At 35.9% G+C, this 20376-nt stretch overlaps 1 protein-coding gene and 1 long non-coding RNA gene across 2 annotated transcripts in view; one reads left to right on the top strand and one right to left on the bottom strand.

The window, feature by feature from the left end:
- The window catches only part of ess2 (ess-2 splicing factor homolog), a 779665-nt gene that overhangs the window by 615888 nt on the left and 143401 nt on the right, over positions 1-20376 (top strand). The gene's annotated exons all lie outside the window — the stretch shown is intronic.
- LOC141376462 (uncharacterized) lies at positions 11319-17292 on the bottom strand. Its single transcript, XR_012386565.1, has 3 exons — positions 16611-17292; positions 13238-14698; positions 11319-12586 (listed from the first exon to the last, which is right to left on the bottom strand). It is a non-coding gene; the product is annotated as an uncharacterized lncRNA (long non-coding RNA).

Below are 20376 nucleotides of genomic sequence, written 5' to 3'. Positions count from 1 at the left end.
TACTGAACAACTTCAAGACCTAAAAGATGCAAAATTATTGCATGCAATGACCAAGAGACTCATTAGATGATGATTAGATTAAGATGTCTACTGTATGAGGACTGAAATGGCCTTAAACTATAACTAATTGTACTACAGAATATTACGTTTTCACACATGTGCACAAATTGCCCGTTTCAACCTTTCACAGCATAATACTCACTACTCTTGAGTACTTAAAGGGCTTCTTTTTACTCAAACTGTGAGTAATATTTACAACAGACACATTTACTTCACTACGTTTTTGGGTAGGTCATGGTACTTTTACTTGAGTGTGATTTTTCAGTGTTTTTCAGTGTATAAATAACAAAACTACATGACATTTCAACTTTTTTTTTTTTTTTTAGTTTATTCATGTAGCACATTTCATACACAGTGGCAATTCAAAGTGCTTCACATAAACAGGAATAAAAAAGACAAGTTTAGGAACATAAAATGCAGACAATAAAAATGATAAAAGATAAAAACAAATTAAAATGAGTTAAAATTGGTTATAAAAGAATGAAAAAGAAAATAAAAAACATAATAGTGCGATCTGTGGGACGCAACACAGCGCTCATACAGTAAAGGCACAGCTAAACACTTCTACACAGCTTAAAGTGACATTTGAAGGCTTAACTAGGGTAATTAGGTTAACTAGGCAGGTTAGGGTAATTAGCCAAGTTATTGTATAACAGTGGTTTGTTCTGTAGACAGTCAAAAAATATATAGCTTAAAGGGGCTAATATTTTTGTCCCTAAAATTGTGTTTAAAAAATTAAAAACTGCTTTTATTTTAGCTGAAATAAAACCAATAAGACTTTCTCCAGAAGAAAAAAATATTATCCGACATACTGTGAAAATTTCCTTGGAAATTCTTTTAAACATCACTTGGAAAATATTTAAAAAAGAAAAAATAACTCAAAGGGGGGCTAATAATTCTGACTTTAACAGTACTTATACTGAATCATATACACTTTTACTATTTGAGTTCTTATTGTCAAACATTTAGAGTATTAGTAACTTATACAGATTTGATAACTGATCTTAAAATGTTTGAGTTCAGTTAACTTAAACGATTTAAGTCAAACAATTGTATAGCTACTCAAATGGTTTGAGGGAACCGATTGCGGCAAATGGTTTAAGTTGACTAAACGCAATTGAATAAAGTTAGTTGACTTAAATAATTTGCCGCAATCGGTTTCCTCAAACCATTTAAATAGCTATACAGTTGTTTGGACTTAATTCGTTCTATTACCTGAACACAAATAAATTTGAACAAAGCAAAAACTAACATGTGTGTCACTGTAGATAGAGTGTCAGATAAATAATCAGTCTTTATAACCTGCTGCTCAGTTGTTGCTAAAAGTGATACAGCTGCAGCCAGAAGTTAACAAGAATCATTTATATCCTTTATTATATTAACCATTATCTATATTTTATTAACGTCTAGCCCTAGCCCAATCCTAAAACAAACCATCACAGTAATGTAAAAACAGTAATTACACCAAGTATTATTCAAATTATTTATTAAATTGTCCATTAAATTGTATTTTATTCACGTCCAACCTTAATCCCAACCATCACAGTAATGTAAAAACAGTAATTATACAGAGTATTATTCATATAATTTATGAATTTACCCATTAAATTTTATTTTATTCTTGTCTACCCCTACCCCAACCCTCACAGTAATGTATAAACAGTAATTAATATAAACAGAGTATTATTCATATATTTTAATAAATTACCCATTACATTTTATTGTATTAATGTCTATCCCTACCCTAAACCCAACCAAATGTAAAACAGTCATTATCACCAAGTATTATTGATATCATTTATTAAATTACCCATTAAATTGTATTTTATTAACATCTACCCCTACCCCAACCCTCCCAATAATGTAAAAACAGTAATTATGCAGAGTATTATTCATATTATTTATTAAATTACTCATTATATTGTATTTCATTTACATCTACCCCTACACTCAAAAAAATGAATTATGGCTTTAATTGGTCCAAAGAATGTAACTATGTTTAAATTAAACAATTCGCTCATGTTTGTGTATTAAAAATAAAAGTGTTGTGTTGGAAAAAATGAGAAAAAGTTAGTTTTTACATTTAAACAGCTCGCTTATGTAACATGAATGCAAGGGAGTTGTGTTGCTTCTGCAGTACTGCATTTTGGTCAATAGGTGGAGTAATATCTGCACATGCGCAGCTTCAAAACAACACAGGAAGTAAGAAGATTCAAACCACAACGATCACTCTCAGCTCGGCGCCATATTATGGGAATCAAAAGATGAAGATTACAGTACAAATTGAGAACGTGCACAAAGCTTTTCCCAATGTGGACACACAGGTGAGAATTTTTTTTTACTTTTTATGTATTTATACTGAGGCTGTGACAACATTTGAATCATAAATGTACTCTCTTGTAATACTATGTTGTGTTTGTGTATAGTATTGCTATGAAATTGCCATGTTCCCTGTGTCTTTTCCACATTATAGACAGATAAATGTATAGTTTGTTTTGCATTCCTGTTAAATTGTATACTTGGTATATATTAACTCCCCCAGAATAAAGTTGCAAACGTTGGTAGTAAGGAATAGTCATGTTAGAATAGTCTAAGCTTTTCACTCATCATAGCACACGTGCTGCTGATAATGTGACAATAAAAGTGATTTGATTTTTTATTTGATTTGATAGTCTTTATTTTAAATGAGTGTCAAGCGGTTTGTCGAGTTTGAATGCCAGTTTTGATAACTTACATAATATTAATTAAAATGTGGTGTTGGCACATTGTTATTTATTATCTAATTGTATTCAAGCCTGTTAACTTAAAAAAAAAAATCTTGACAAGCATATGTGACACTTAAATAGCATGACATCTAGCATGATGACATATTTAACGTAAGCTTATTTGTTTGGTCATCTAACACGTTTACATTTTTAAGTTTAGTAGTTTGCTATTTATATTATTATATTTTATTATTTTAAATCTTTGCTTACTCACATCTATTTTCTCCCTCACAGGTTTACAGCTCAATCTCTAAAGTCCCATATCTGGCTGAGGAGACTGTGGATCATCCAGGTACTATGCCTTTAGATGCCTATACACACATTAAAATGATGTACAGTAAAAATTACTAGTAATTTTAACTAATAATTATTTAGTAAATTACTAATTGTCATTTCATGTTATTTAGAACATCACCAGTGGAAAAAAAGGTGTGAATGCATCCTCAAAGCCCCTAAGTGAGGGAGTGCATGGTAAGCTATTTTATTTTATTGTTTTAAACATTTTGTATTTTCCTCTTAAACCAATTCCTTCTTTCACCTTTGATCTGTTGGTAAATGTTTTATTTTTTTACCTGACTTTTTTTTAGGATGCTGGGCATGATGAAGCGCAAACCTTGATGTGCAACACCACCTTATGAATCTACAGTTACATTAACATTTAGCAGACTCTTTTGTCTAAAGTGACTTACAATTGAGGACACATTCAGCAAATCAACAGGAAGAGGCGATACACCCAAGTGCTAATTAAACAAAAAATTTTAAGAATTAAGAATGCTTCTACATGTGGTTTGTCAAGCCCACACACCTGTGTGAAGCAGACTTCATGCAAAATGTTTTGTTTTTTAGATATAGGGAGTGGTTGTAAGAAAGTGTCTGGTGCAAATGTGCATAAATGGTGCAAGTGTCAGAGAGATGAATGTGTGTAGCTATTGCATGTTCTGTGATGGTTGGTCTAATTTATGGTTTAGTGCTTTTCGTGTTACTTTGCTTTAAAATGTTAATCTTTCTTTGAACAACTGAAGTGTTATCTGCTTTTTCAGTGTAAAGAAGGTACAGTATAGTTTACAAAAGAAGACTTAATTTTTCTAAGTATATTTTTGATATATCATTTGAAGGCAGAATATTATTTTTGAATGTTTTTTGTAATATATGAAAAGTATTATTATGAAAAGTGTATTTTATGATGTTTTTGTAAGCATATTTTTTAAATCATTTATTGTTTTCAATTTACTTCATACTTGTATTACTATTATTTTTACTAGTATTGATATTTTAACTTATTGTAATAAGTGAAGATACAGATAAAGACAGTATTTGGATTTTGATAATCATTTTATTGCTGGAAAATGTGTAAAACTGTAAAAATGCTATTGAATAAACTCAATGAAACGGAAACTGTTTTTTTATTTGGTTAAACATAACAATATCAATTTTAGAATAATTGAACTTAAATAACTACATTGATTAAAGCTAAATTATAAATGTTACGTTGATTGAACTAAACAACATTACATTACCTTTATGTAACTAACTTAAGTTCACTAAAATTAATATTCTTTCTTAAAGGTAACTTAACTCAGTTACGTGGAACCAGTGGACAAAAAAAAGTTAATTAACGCCAACATATCATTTTTTTGAGTGTATCACAACCATCACAGCAGTGTAAAAACAGTAATTATACAGGGCATTATTCATATTATTTATTAAATTACTCATTAAATTCTATTTTATTAACATCCAACCATAAACACATGCATCACAGTAATGTACAAACAGTATTTATACCAAGTATTGAATAATTTAAATTAAATTTATTAAATTTATTTATTAAATTACCCCTTAAATTGTATTTTATTTACATCTACCCCTACCACAACCATCACAGCAGTGTAAAAAACAGTAATTATACAGGGTATTATTCATAGTATTTATTAAATTACCCATTAAACTATATTTTATTAACACTTACTCCCACCTCAACACTAAACCCACCCCTCACAGTAATGTAAAAACATTATTTATACAGAATATTATCAATATTATTTATTAAATTATTCATTAAAGTGTATTTTATTAACTCTACCCTTACCCCAAACCTCACATTAGTGTAAAAATATTAATTATTGCACAGTGTCCAAGAATATATGCTAGATGTGAGTAGCCACAGCTGTATCCCTTCTAGACTTGACCCTGCTTCTCTGCTCAGTGATGTTTACGGCGCTTCATTGTGCATCGCAAAAAAAAAAAAACGCTCTGAATGGTGTGCAACCGGAGAGCTTTGGTGGAAATGATCTCTCTATGATCAGATACTGATGATAAAACTGAATTATGCATGAGGGTTTGCAGATTGAAGTGAAACAGAAGTCTCTCGTTTGAGCTCGCGGACACAATAAAGCCCGTTGGAAGAGTCAGACGCTGGTCAGTGCTTTATCACGCATAACTGATAACTGCAGATCATATTGGAGAAACTCTGAAACCCGAGCTTCACTTTTCAATGGTTGTTCGGCTATGAACTTATAATGAAATGTGAGATCTTTTCATAGGCTTTATAAGGTTTTTTTTTGTACTTGAGGACTGCACGATACTCAGAAAATATGGTATACATAGTCAAGTTCAAGTCAAGTTCATTCAAGTGTCATTCCTCCACATGTGTGGACATACATTAGAACGAAATGTTGTGTCTCACAGGATCACGGTGCAACATAAATAAACATAATCATAAATATGAACATACAGTTGAAGTCAAAACAGGCTCATTGTGAATATATAGCCCTGTATACATTTCTAGAGAACACGGATTAAGTAACCAGAGTGAGTCGGTCAGTCAGTCAGTCGACAGTGACCTCTGGTGGATTTTCGCAAGAACAGCAGGCGTGAATTGCACTCGTGAGAGAAATTTGACATCTGAAAAAGCGTACACAGTGGCCTCTGGTGGATTTGCGAAAACAAAAACTGCAAAAAAAGCGTACATCCTAGTACATATTTCGCGCTCTCCAGAAATGTATACAGAGATACGTATCCATAATGAGTCTGAATGCAGACTCAGTGCAGCAGATCTCTTGCCCTGCCTATTTCAACCATTAGCCCTGTTGGCAATCTGGAGGATTTAGGTGAACACAGCAGCACAGCGATGTGTCTAAATGTGAACGAACTCCTGATAAAAGACAAAGTCCGCCATTCTCCAATTCTCGTACTGCTCTCCCGACAAAAACGCTTGCTGCATACAAACAGCTTTGCTGTATTAACATAGGGTCTCACAGCTTGGCACTGGCAGGTCTGTGTGTGCCTTGCCTTCAGAAAGCACACGCATTCATGAATAATTAAGAAGCAGGCTCTTCTCATAGGATAAGAAAACTCTGCTATGAATAATAATTAGAAACTGACGCATCATCTTTGCACTAGCAGTTTTGCGCTACGATTTTGATCCCGCCCCAAAAATTATTTTAAAAGCTCCAAATTATCCAGTTTTCCCACAATTAAAGCTGACAGATGCTGACATTGTCTTAACTGATGCTCAACACACACAAATCTGTTAAAATTTCAAAAAAAAAAAAGTATTAGAAGGTTTCGTGAACCTTTAAAAAAATGTGTAAATGCAATTAATCCTTTTGTTCAGTGTGTTGAAATAGAGCTTGGGTTAGTTTTGGTTTGAGTCAATATAATGGGCTTCATATAAACAGTCTACACTACAGCACATCCTAATTAGGATACAGTAAACGTGTGTCTCTCTCTCTCTCTCTCTCTCTCTCTCTCTCTGTGTGTGTGTGTGTGTGTGTGTGTGTGTGTGTGTGTGTGTGTGTGTGTGTGTGTGTGTGTGTGTGTGTGTGTGTGTGTGTGTGTGTGTGTGTGTGTGTGTGTGTGTGTGTGTGTGTTTGACCTGATGAAGCTCTGACCTGAATCTGGAGGTGTTTTTCTGTGCCACAGAAACTGAAGAGGGTTTGTTATTGTCCTTCAGACAGAGAAAGCAGCCAGAGAAACTGACACTACAGAGAGGATGAGAAAGAAAATGTCAGTAAAACAGATCCTTAAATACTTTACTAGTATGAAAGAATTGCTTTAGGGTGGCAAGGTGGCTCAGTGGTTAGCACTGTCGCCTCACAGCAAGAAGGTTGCGGGTTCCTAGCAGGGTCAGTTGGCATTTCTTATTTATCAGGGGTCGCCACAGCGGAATGAACCACCAACTATTCCAGCATATGTTTTAAGCAGCGGATGCCTTTCCAGCTGCAACCCAGTACTGGGAAACACCCATACACTCTCACATTCACACACACACACTCATACACTACAGCCAATTTAGCTTAAATAGGTGGCAAATTAATAAAAGTGTGTCATTATGATAATGATGAGCTTTATTTGTCACATACACTTTTACATGCAGCGAAATTGGACCCCTCTGAACATACACAAACGTCACACATTTCAGGGGAAGACAGGTCAGGCCAGAGGTAGCTTTTAGAAAAAAAAAAAAGATACATTTGGGAAAAGGGAGGCAAAAAAAATCGCTTCTCAGACTGTCCTTAAGGTACGGCATGTGTGAGATCAGTGAAAAAAATTCCCAGCAAATATAATATAATAATAATAATCAACACAACTCTGAACCAGAGCACATGTTTGATCAATGCTGTAAATGTCACACAGGTACAATAGAGATTTTTGCAATGGCTATTTAAAGAAACACCCTCTGATAATGTCACAAAAAGCCAAATATATCAGAAAACCTGTTTTTTTTTTTGTGCAGTCAGAAGCTCTGATTGACTTTTAAAGGGGTCCTGTTATGTAAAAATCACTTTTAAAAGGGGTTTAAACACTTTATTTGGCAGCAGTGTGTGAATATAAGCAGCTTCTAATGATAACAATTTATGAAGTGCAATGTTTTGAACCACTCTTGATAAAAACAGTCTGCAGAAACACTTTGACAGATATTCTCCCTTTGTATGTGTCATCAGAGGGAAAGCCCCGCCCACTAATGACCATCTCTCCTTCATTAACATAAACAGCCCTAAGTGAGAAGCAGTCATCTGCTATTGGGGTTTTGAATCTGCCACTATGGTGACACACAACCATTTGCAGCTCATTTCATCTCATTTGCATTTAAAGCAACAGTCACCAAAATGCCACAATTTGCATCAAAGCCTCAAAGAAGCAGGTTCAAAGAGTTATAAAACAGTGCTTGTGTGTTATTTTGAGCTGAAATTTTACACACACACTTTAGGCACATCAGAGACTTATTTTACATCTTGTTTTAAAGGGGCATAATAGGACCACTTTAACACTTGTGCTGCGTATCTCAAGCACCTGCAGTTGTGTCTAAATAGTACAAATTCATATAAGCTCAGTCGTACAAATATGTGCAATTTTTTTAAAGTAGGCGTGACATTAAACCCCGCCCCTAAACCAAAGCATCATTGGGGTTGTACAAATTCATACGAATCTACTTATTTAAAATGAGCTAAAACAACCTAAATCTTGAGCTTTTTTGGGGACGACTTTATTCGTTAAGTTCAATCTGCTTAAATTCAATTAGTCCCTTTATTTATCAGGGGTCTCCACAGTGGAATGAACCACCAACTATTCCAGCATATGTTTTAAGCAGCGGATGCCCTTCCAGCTGCAACCTAGTACTGGGAAACACCCATACACTCTCACATTCCGTACACACTCATACACTAAAGCCAATTACACTAAAATAGGTGGCAAATTAATAAAAGTGTGCCATTATGATGATGATGATCTTTATTTGTCACATACACTTTTACATGCAGCAAAATTGGAGGCCTTTGAACATGCACAAACATCACACATTTCAGGAGCAGACAGGTCAGACAAGAGGTAGCTTTTAGAAAAAGGGAAATAAGATACATTTGGGGAGGAGGGAGGCGAAAAAAATCCCTTCTCAGACTGTCCTTAAGGTACAGCATGTGTAAGTGTAACCCCGCCATTTCTACGCCACCCAACCCGCTCCGAGCTGGTATCGAACCAGCGACCTTCCGCACAGGAGTTGGTTGTTCTAACAAGGAGGCTAAAGACCATGGCCTCTAGCGTCCCTAGAGCACCTTTAGAGGTCAGAGGAGTGAGGTTTACCTGCACAGCACTCACTAGCTGGTCTCCGTTACACTCACCCCCCTAAACCTCACTACCATCCGGGTCACGGCACCAATGTAACCCCGCTGGTCCTACGCCACCCAACCCGCTCCGAGCTGGTATCGAACCGGCGACCTTCCAAAAAGCCAAATATGTCAAAAAACCTGTTTTTTGTGCAGTCAGAAGCTCGGATTGACTTTTAAAGGGGTCCTATTATGGGAAAATCACTTTTAAACAGGGTTTAAACACTTTATGTTGCAGCTGTATGTGAATATAACCAGCTTATAATGGTAAACATTTATTAAGTGTAGTGTTTATTATCAATCTTGATAAAAGCAGTCTGCAGAAACACTTTGATTGACATTGTCCCTTTGTAAGTGTCATCAGAGAGGGAAAGCCCCGCCCACTAATTACCATCTCTCCTTTATTAGCATAAACAGCCCTGAGTGAGAAGCAGTTGTCTGCTATTAGTTTTGAAACTGCCACTATGCTGACACACAAGCAATTAAAGCTCCGCCCCTCTTTTCAAAAGAGCATAATCTCAATTGCATTTAAAGCGACAGTCACCAAAATGCCACAATTTGCATCAAAGTGTCAAAGAAGCAGGTTCAAAGAGTTATAGTAATTGTGTGTTATTTTGAGCTGAAACTTCACACACACTATCTGGAGACATCAGAGACTTATTTAACATCTTGTTAAAAGGGACATAATATGACCACTTTAACACTTGCTCTGGGTTTGTTTAAGCACCTGCAGGCATCATTAGTCTTTGCCTTATAAATGTCATTTTGTCACAGTTGCTCAACATAAAACCCAGCGCAAACTTTTAAACAACATCACGTTTCTTGACTGACGTGACTCACACACATCCAGAAAAGCCCTGCATCTGAACACGAACGGAAACGCTGCTGTATTTATAGCGCGTCCGTGTCTATTTTTTACTCGTAGTGGATAGATTTTCCTCAAATGCCGCGTTTCATATTTCCTTACGTAACTCTGAGGGCTGCGTTCAATCCCTACAGAAATCATTCTCCGCCGGCAGCCGCTAAATATAGCAGCTCAAGACCTGATTAGAGAGGAGAGGGAAAAGCTGTCTTTTGTGGCGGAGTAAAAAAAAAAAATCAAATCCATTAACTACCTGACACGTGGAGACTGAAAGCGTGAAACAGAGCAGGGGATCGGAGCTGTATGTGTGTGTAATGGAGTGTACGGATTACACATTAGATTTAAAGTATAATAATGGGTGTTTTTAATGCACTCAAAAAATGAAGTATTGGATTTAAAAAAAAATTTCTAAGGTAACTGGTTGCAAACACTTTATATGGGCTGAATTTATAGTCAGTTGGCATTTCTGTGTGGAGTTTGCATGTTCTCCCATTTTGGCATGGGCTTCCTCTTGGTCAGGGGTGTCAAACTCGATTCCTGGAGGGCCGAAGCCCTGCACAGTTTAGTTCCAACCCTGCTCCAACACACTTACCTGTTGGTTTCAAACGAGCCTGAAGGACTCAATTAGTTTGATCAGGTGTGTTAAATTTGGGTTGGAACTAAACTGTGCAGAGCTGCGGCCCTTTTGGAACTGAGTTTGACACCTGTGCCCTAGGTGCTCAGGTTTCCCCCACAGTCCAAACACATGCGCCATAGGGGAATTGATGAACTAAATTGGCCATTGTGTATGTGTGTGTGTGAGTGTGTGCACGTGAATGAGCTTGTATGGGTGATTCCCAGTATTGGGTTGCTGCTGGAAAGGCTGCTGTGTAAAACATATGCTGGAATAGTTGGTGGTTCATTGCTCTATGGTGACTCCTGATAAGGGACGAAGTCAAAGGAAAATGAAGGAATGAATACACACATATTTATACAGAATGGGATGCACATGTTTGAGAAAAATCTGTGGTCATTAAAAATCCCATAGCACTTCTTGCGAAAGAGTACGGGTACAACCCCGGTGTCCTGGCTAAAGTCCCTCTATCGGCCCTTACGATCATGGCCTCCCACTCATTCCCATCCAACGCATTGGCTCTATCAATGTCTCTCCATTCCACCAATAGCTGGTGTGTGGTGAGCGCACTGGCGCTGTTGTCCTGTGGCAGCCGTCGCATCATCCAAGTGGATGCTGCACACTGGTGGTGGTGTGGAGAGACCCCCCCCCTTATGATTGTGAAGCTCTTTGGGTGTATGGCCATACACAATAAATGCGCTATATAAATACACACAACATCACATTACAAAAATTGATTTGGTTTCAAAACCTTGACGTCTATTTGACATCCACTCATTAATGCCCACCAAAATAACAACATAAAACATTTCATTACTATTAAAGTAATTGTTTCAATTTAAAGTGATTGTTTTTTATATACATTTTATTATATATTATTTAATATCATATACAGTTGAAGTCAGAATTATTGGCCCCCTGATTAATTAGCCACCCTGTTTATTTTGTTCCCCATTTTTTGTTTAACGGAGAGATAATTTTTTTTTCAACGCATTTCTAAACATAATAGTTTTAATAACTTATTTCTAATAACTGATTTATTTCATCTTTGCCATGATGACAGTAAATAATATTTGACTACATATTTTTCAAGACACTTCTATACAGCTTAAAGTGACATTTAAAGGTTTAACTAGGGTAATTAGGTAAACTAGGCAGGTTAGGGTAATTAAGCAAGTTATTGTATAACGATGTTTTTTTCTGTAGACCATCGAAAAAAAATAGCTTAAGGAGCTAATAATTTTATCCTTAAAATAGATAAAAATTATTGATAAAAAGAAATCAATAGCTGCTTTTATTCCAGCCAGAATAAAACAAAGAAGACTTTCTCCAAAAGAAAAAATATTATCAGACATACTGTGAAAATTTCCTTGCTCTGTTAAACATCATTTGGGAAATATTTTAAAAACATTCAAATGGGGGCTAATAGTTCTGACTTCAATTGTATAATGTATTTATCTGAAAGATTAAATCACAAATTTCAGATTGACATCAAATAAACATTAACGTTACCATAAAAAAACGCATAAAACATTTCTTATAGGACATGTCTGTCATTGATTTGATGTGTTTTTTTTATGCCTATGTAAGATGTCATTTAGACATCAAGATAGTCAATTTATATTAAATCAGTTTGCATATTTATGTGTTTTTGAATGTCGTTTTGATCCATCATTATAGTGCCGCTTTAACAACAACCCCAAAAAAATGCTGTAGATGCACAGGGTTTCACTGCATTTTCTAAAAACGTAGGTTTTTTTTTTTGGAGAAAGTCTTACTACTTTCAGTTTTTTTTTTTTTTTTTTTAATAAAATGTATTTATTTATGTAAGAAAATGTTAAAACTCCTATGGTCAATATTAATAGGCCCCTTAAGAAAGGATTTGTTTTTTGATTGTCTACAGCAGTGATTCCCGAAGTATGGGTCGGGAGACAATGAGAGGGGTCGCTTGAAGATTTTCAAAAATATCACATATGTTTTTAAACTATTAGAATGACCATATTTTATCCATAATCTACAAAAGACAAAATAGTCTTTAATATTTTTTTTTAATAAGAAAAACATGCAAATAAAAAGCCATCAACCATTCAATGCTTTTTCTATTGGATAGCGACTGCTGGGGTTAGTACACTAGACACAGCTGTAGTGTTAGTTGCAGCAGATCGATTTTCACAATGTTTAACTTGGACACCTTTACGGCACACACGTACATTAAAATCCAACCCAAGCTCATTCTGGAAACGTAGCCCCGCGGACGTTTCTGGAGACCGCAATTTACGTGGCCAGAGGTACGTACGGCCGCGTTTAGATTTTTTCGAGCGAACGCTGCGGGGCGGTGTGGCACCGCTCCGCTCCTCCTCTTCGCGCTCGCCGGCCGACGGCTCGCCTCCGAGTGGAGGGCTTACCCGATGCAACCAGTTTGTCCGCTTAGCTCACAGCGTTGCATCGGCTGAGTGGAGGCCCCGGAGGAGGAGGAGCCGGCCGTGGGGAGGACGACCGGGATCGAGTCTGGGGAACAGCGGTTCCAGAAATCAGGTAAGATGAAAAACAGAATCCAAAAAATAAGGGCGAGAACGTGGCGGGATCCGAAAATGCTGTCGAAGACAAGGGCTTTTGCTTTTTTTTTCTGGACGGCTTTTGCAAACCGTCGCTTGGGTTTAGGGAAGGAGGAGGAGGAGGAGGAAGAGGAGGGCGGCCGGGGCGGCCGGGGCGGCCGATCCGGCGGCTTTTCGCGCGAGAACAGCGCGGGCGCGAAAACAAAAAACGCTCGAATACGTACCTCCTAGGACGTATCTCGCGGTCCGCAGAAACGTCCGCGGGGCAACATTTCCACAATGAGCCCGGGTTGTTAAAAACAAAGGCCACGACTGAACATAGAGGATGATCTCCAAGTGGCGGTCTCCGAAATTAAACCAAGAATAGTCTTGTGCTGTATACATTGTGCTCAGCATTCTCATTAGGTGAGGTTATTATTAAATTAAGTAAATTAATAATGACTATTAAAAAGTATATGGTTGTTACACTCTTAAAAATAAAGGTATGTGAGCTGTCACTGGGGTGGTACCTTTTCAAAAGGTACAAATTTGTACCTAAAAGGTCCATATTAATACCTCAAGGGTACATATTTATACCTTACAAGTACAAAAGGTCCCACTTTATATTAAGTGTCCTTAACTACTATGTACTTACATCAAAAAAATAAATACAATGTTCTTACTGTGTTTATAATGTATTTGAGAACACTTGTGGTGCTTTTGAGTTGGCATAGAGGTTGGGTTATGGACAGGTTTGGTGGCATGGGTAGGTTTAAGTGTGGGTTAAGGTGTAAGGGATGGTCAACAGTGTATTTACAAATGTAATTACAAAAGTTAATTAAAGATATAATTACATACATGTATTTAAGCAAGCATAAGTACACATTAAATACATGTATTTACAATAAGTATGTTGTAGCAAACTATGTAAGTACATATTAGACGAGTCTTCGCTGAGGCCAGCTTCCAGCCTCCACTGCTGAGACTCTGCACAAGACTTTTGGCCAGCGGAGAAATTAAAATGGTCGTGCCGAACTGAGTCTGGTTCTCTTAAGGTTTTTTTTCTTCACTCTCCTATTGGTGAAGTTTTTTTCCCTCTCCGCTGTCGCCACTGGCTTGCATGGTTCAGGATCTGAAAAGCTACTCATCGATGAATTTGCTCTTCAGTGTTTGGACTCTCAATAATGACTTTAAACCACACTGAACTGAGCTAAACTGAACTTAAACACTAAAAACTGAACTACCCTGATCCAGTTACTATGACCATTTATGTGAAGCTGCTTTGACTCAATCTACATTGTAAAAGCGCTACACAAATAAAGCTGAATTGAATTGAATTAGTTAAGGCTACTTAATATAAAGTAGGACCGTACAAAAATGTTCCTCTTAAAATGTGTAGGTACTAATTTTACTAATATACACTTTTGAGGTACCAATTTGGACCCTTTAAATGCAAATGTGTACCTTTTGAAAAGGTACCACCCCAGTGACAGATCATGTACCTTTATTTCTGAAAGTGTAGACTGTTGCACTTTACTTGTGTTGTCAATGAGCCCGTTTGTGTGTGAAATTGGACCGCATTGCGTTTACTTCTCTCTTAGCAAGACGCTTGATTCTACACTGTAAAAAAAAAATCGTAAAGAAAAGGTCAAACGACTGGCTGAACAAAAACCATACAATTACGGTAAAATGTCTTTGTTGAAATAAAGTGCAAAAAAAATAAATGTACAGATATTTTCATTAAAATGTTTACAGAAAAACTCTTACAGATATTTCCTAGATTATTATGATCAAATCCATTTAATAAAGTAACACAATAAGATTTTTACAGAGAAACACTGTTATTTTACAGACTTTTCCCAGATTATTATGATCGAACAACATCAATAAAGTGCCTGCACTAAAAGTTCAAGATAAAGCAATGTTATTTAAAGGAATTTCCCCTAAATCATTACGATTAAACACCTTTAATAAAATGCCAAGACATGCTCATGGTCGTAATTTAACGTAATTAAGAAATTTCTAGTAATTTTATGGTTTTTGTTTGGCAGCGGTAGCTGCCATTTATTTGATCTTTTTTTTACAATCTTTTTTTTTTTTTTTTTTATAGAGCAATTCATTACAATTTATTACTTTAATTTTACATAATTTTAAATGTACTTAAAAACAGGAAAAAACATTGTGTAAATAATACGGCAATTTTATTGTATAAAACAGATAAATTGCTGTAATTTGTCATTAATTATATGGTACATAAAATAACAGTCAAGCTGTTAACTTACAGATTTTTCGAACTTTTGAATATTTTCTAACTTTTAAAATAACAGAAAAAATACTGTAAAAATAATAATATAATTTCCCTGTATAAAAAACACAAATGTCAGTAATTTGTCTTTAATAATAAAGTACCTAAAATTAAACTGTTAATTAAGAGAGATTGTTTGTCATTTTACTAAGTTTTGAATATAATGTGAAATGACAAAAAAATGCCTGTAAAAAAGATTTTTTCTTTATTATTTTTTATTTTTATTTTTTACAGTGTAATCAATTGGAAGCACTCATTTCCCCCTTCTTTTAAACAGGGGGCCAATGATGTGTTGCATTTCCTCAGTTTGGAAAAAATAAGACTTAAATGGTTCCAGGTCCAAGTTCGCTGCCATGTGGCGTCCTTTCATAAATAATTTCCAAAGCTAAATGTAACTGTAAGTGGACAAAATGATGCTGATGCTGTCAGGTTTTGCTTGTACTGATGTTGTCTTCATTTTATTTTTATTATTTTTTTGTCTTTGTTTATATGTACACAATGTTAAAGCACTATGTTTATATATACATACACACACAGACACACACACATATATATATATATGGGGAAAAAAAAGCAATGAATTATTAAAATGGTCATGTTTTAAAACATATCAAATAAATTCTCTCTGTTAAACAGCACTTGGGAAATAATTGAGAAAGCAAAGCCAATAACTGCACTGAGTGGTGCTTTAGTGTGTAGTTTAATCAGATTTATCAGCCGTCTTAAACTCCATCTTTCCTCAATGTCTTCATCCGCTCAGCTTGTCTTGTCAGGCTCCACTCAGCCGCTGTGTGTCGCAGACGTCTTGTGTTTCTCCTCTCAGTCTCTTTCTCCAGGCAGATTCATATCTAAATGCTGCAATCACTTGACCTGACTTACGTTCAGTAACCACACATTACGCTACTGACCTGCTATTGCAGATGCATCTACACATATTTGTTATGCATCTTTTATTTTTTCCTCAGATCGATGTCTTCGCTCCGCCAGCAGAGGCTCTCTGGAGCTCAGAGATGCAGTGACTAAGATACACTCTCTCATTAGTGCTGTGCAATATGGTGATGAACAGCTGAAGTCAGAATTATGTGAATTTCTGATCAGTAATATTTACTAAATGATGTTGAACAGATTCAGGAAGTTTTCACAGTATTTTCTATAATATTTTTTCTTCTGGAGAAAGTCTTACTTGTTTTAATTTCGGCTACAATAAAAGCAGATTTATTTTTTTAAAAGCATTTTAAGGTCAATATTATTAGCCCCATCAAGCTATATTTGTTTTTGATTGTCTCCAGAATAAATCATCATTATCCAATGATTTGCCTAATTACCCTAATTTGCCTAATTAACCTAGTTAAGCCTTTAAATGTCACTTTAAGCTGAATACACGTATTCGGAAAAATTCATTCATTCATTTTCTTGTCGGCTTAGTCCCTTTATTACTCTGGGGTCGCCACAGCGGAATGAACCGCCAACTTATCCAGCAAGTTTTTACACAGCGGATGCCCTTCCAGCCACAACCCATCTCTGGGCTATTCGGAAAAATATCTAGTCAAATATTCTGTACTGTCATCATGGCAAAGATCAGAGAAATCAGTTATTAGACATGAGTTATTAAAACTATTATGTTTAGAAATGTGTTGAAAAAACTTTGCTCTGTTAAAAAGAAATTAGTGGAAAAAATCTAAAATAATTAAAATATAACATGAGGGCTAATAATTCTGCCTTCCCCTGTATGTATCATATGGACAAAATATAAAGTTTAGCTTTTATTTTTATTATTGTGGTACAAAAAACATTGTTTATGGTCATATTTTTTCATAATTAATATGTAAGCAGTATTATATGCCATACGGGGGTATTGCAGACAGAAGCATAAATATCAGCATGATGCAGTTTACATTTTGCTTTTTTATTTTGATCAACTTAAAAAAAATAAAAATAAAATTCCAGAGACAAAACAACACCACTGAAACAAACATTCAAGGAAGAGAGTGAAACAGACATATTATCAGTATCTTGATGGTCAGATGAGAAACATAAATATACACAATTAAAAATAAAATAAATATATAAAATAAAAATAAATGAAAAATAAATTAAAGTAAGTTGGCGATGCAGTGGCGCAGTAAGTAGTGCTGTCGCCTCACGGCAAGAAAGTCTCTGGTTTGAGTCTCGGCTCAGTTGGCGTTTCTGTGTGGAGTTTGCATGTTCTCCCTGCGTTCGCGTGGGTTTCCTCCGGGTGCTCCGGTTTCCCCCACAAGTCCAAAGACATGTGGTACAGGTGAATTGGGTGGGCTAAATTGACCGTAGTGTATGAGTGTGTGTGTGGATGTTTCCCAGAGATGGGTTGCGGCTGGAAGGGCATCCGCTGTGTAAAAACTTGCTGGATAAGTTGGCGGTTCATTCCGCTGTGGTGACCCCTGATTAATAAAGGGACTAAGCCGACAAGAAAATGAATGAATGAATAAATGAAAATTGAAATTAAATTATATTCATTCATTCATTCATTTTGGGTTTAGTCCCTTTATTAATCAGGGGTCGCCACAGCAGAATGAACCGTACCTGGAGATTTTCTGTGTTATATAAGAAAGACACAACAGTAGCAGGTGAAGCCGCAGCACTTCTGCAGATCTAGCGCCGTGCGTGTTCGTTTTTTGGGCTTTTTCCGGCACTTTCAGCCCTCCCTTTCCTGCCCACTCGGGTCACGCTGACCTTGCGAGGGTCTGATGGGGGGGAAATAGAGAACAACAGGGAGCGATGGCTGAAAAAGAGCCGAGCGGAAAGAGGATACGCGAATAAGCCATGGCAAGCTGTGTCGTAAATTCCACGTCATTTCTGTCTTCCATACAATCTCAACGTCTGAGCTATATTTAGAAGCCAGTGTGAGAGAGTGTGTGTTTTTTATTCGCTCATTGCAGGGGAGGAAATGCAGAATTTCTAAGCCTGTGTAATCGAGAGAGACAGACAGAGAGAGAGAAGAAAAGAGACCTTGAAATTTCTTCTTTTTTTCCTCTTCTGGTCCCGGAGGAGCGCGTGATTGCTCAGAGCTGGAGCTTTCATTGACTTCTTGTGTTTCTTTTTCCTCGCGAGGAATTAAAACGGTGTTCAGGTGACGAGACATTTCACTCCAGAGTCAGGAGGAGAAACTTACATTTCATATTTATTTATATTAGAAAACTGGAGCTAAATCTGAGAAATTAAAGGGATAGTTCACACAAAAATTTTAATTCTGTCATCCTTTGGTCCAAGTCAAGTTTGAACACAAAAGTAGATATTTTGAAAAATGTTACCTGTAACTATTCTATTTGTTTTTCGTACTATGGATGTCAATAGTTACAGGTTTCCAACATTATTCAAAATATCTCCTTTTTGTTCAACAAAGAAAAAACAAACAAACAATCACACACACACACACACACATTCACGCACACAAATAAATATTCTGTCATTGTTTGCTCATCCTTCACTTGGTTCAAGTCAAGTTTGTTTGCTCTGTTAAACACAAAATGAGATATTTTGAAAAATCTAGTTACCTGTGATCATTCTATAGTATTTGTCAATGGTTACAGATTTCCAACATTATTCAAAATATCTCCTTTTGTGTTTAACAAAACAATACAAACAAACACACACACACACACACACACACACACACACACACACACACACACACACACACACACACACTTGGTTCAAGTCAAGTTTTTTTTTGCTCTGTTAAACACAAAAGGAGATATTTTGAAAAATGTTATCTGTAACTATTCTATAGTATTTGTCAATGGTTACATATTTCCAACATTATTCAAAATATCTCCTTTTGTGTTTAACAGAGCAATACAAACAAACAAACAAACACACACACACACACACACACTTGTGTTTGTTTTTGTGAAAAGTGGGGACATTACAAAGGTTTTCATTCATTTTATATGGTCCAAACAGTATATTGTATTGCCCTCACCCCACCCTACCGCTAAACCCAACCATCACAGGAGACTGTGTGCAGCTTTACTCTCTGGTTAAACTCATTCTGTAGGATTTATAAGCATTTTGAGAAACGAGGACGTCACCAATATCCACATATTTCACCTCCTTTTTGTAATACCCGTGTCATACCCATGTCATTATACAGATTTGTGTCCTGATATGTCACAAAAACACGTATACACACACACATACACAAATAAATATTCTGTCATTGTTTGCTCATCCTTCACTTGGTTCAAGTAAAGATGTTCTTTCTCTGTTGACCACAAAAGGAGATATTTTGAAAAATGTAGTTACCTGCAACCATTCATTAGTATTTGTTTTTCCTACTATGAAAGTCCATGGTTGCAGGTTTCCAACATTATTCAAAATAGCTCCTTTTGTGTTCAACAAAGCAACAAAAACACAAATAAACAAACAAACAAACACAACAAGTGCTGGGTTGTAACTCCAAAATCAGAAGGAGGAAAAGAAGTCTTTGATTTATGTTATTTTTTTATATTAGTAAATTGGAACATAGTTTGAGAAATTAAAGGGATAGTTCACACAAAAATTAAAATGTTGTCATCGTTTGCTCATCCTTTACTTGGTCTATGTCATGTTTTCTGCTTTGATGAAAACACAATTTGCTATTTTGAATAATGTTGGAAACCTGTAACCATTGACTTCCATAGTAAAAAACAAATACTATGGAGTAATTACAGAGGTAACATTTTTTAAAAATATCTCAAACTGACTTGGAACAAGTAAAGGATGAGCAAATGATGACCCAATTGCAAGTTTTGTGTGAAATATAGTCAAGTTTTTTTTTCTCTCTGTCGAACATAAAATGAGATATTATGAAAAATGTTACCTGTAAACATTCTATAGTATTTGAGGGGGAGCCATGCCCCAGTAGAGCTTTATGTCTAGTCGGATCTTTTCCGAAACCGTTGAACTCTTTTACAATTAATCATCCTATCCTAGGCTGTAAGATTTGTGTGCTGTTTACCATATTACAAGACTCTCAAAACTACTCAACCTCAATTTTATAGAAAAGGTTTTGTTATCTTGTCAAATGACTGAAAAAAATGTCGACTTTTCATTCTTTTAGGCAAAAGTCTCTATTATGCTCTTCACTTAGTCCCACTGCTTACTGTTTGAAACTCC

Source organism: Danio rerio, chromosome 10 (assembly GCF_049306965.1).
Source record: "Danio rerio strain Tuebingen ecotype United States chromosome 10, GRCz12tu, whole genome shotgun sequence".
NCBI lineage: Eukaryota > Metazoa > Chordata > Actinopteri > Cypriniformes > Danionidae > Danio > Danio rerio.
Note: the sequence above shows the minus strand (reverse complement) of the source record. Positions and strands in the feature narration are given on the sequence as shown.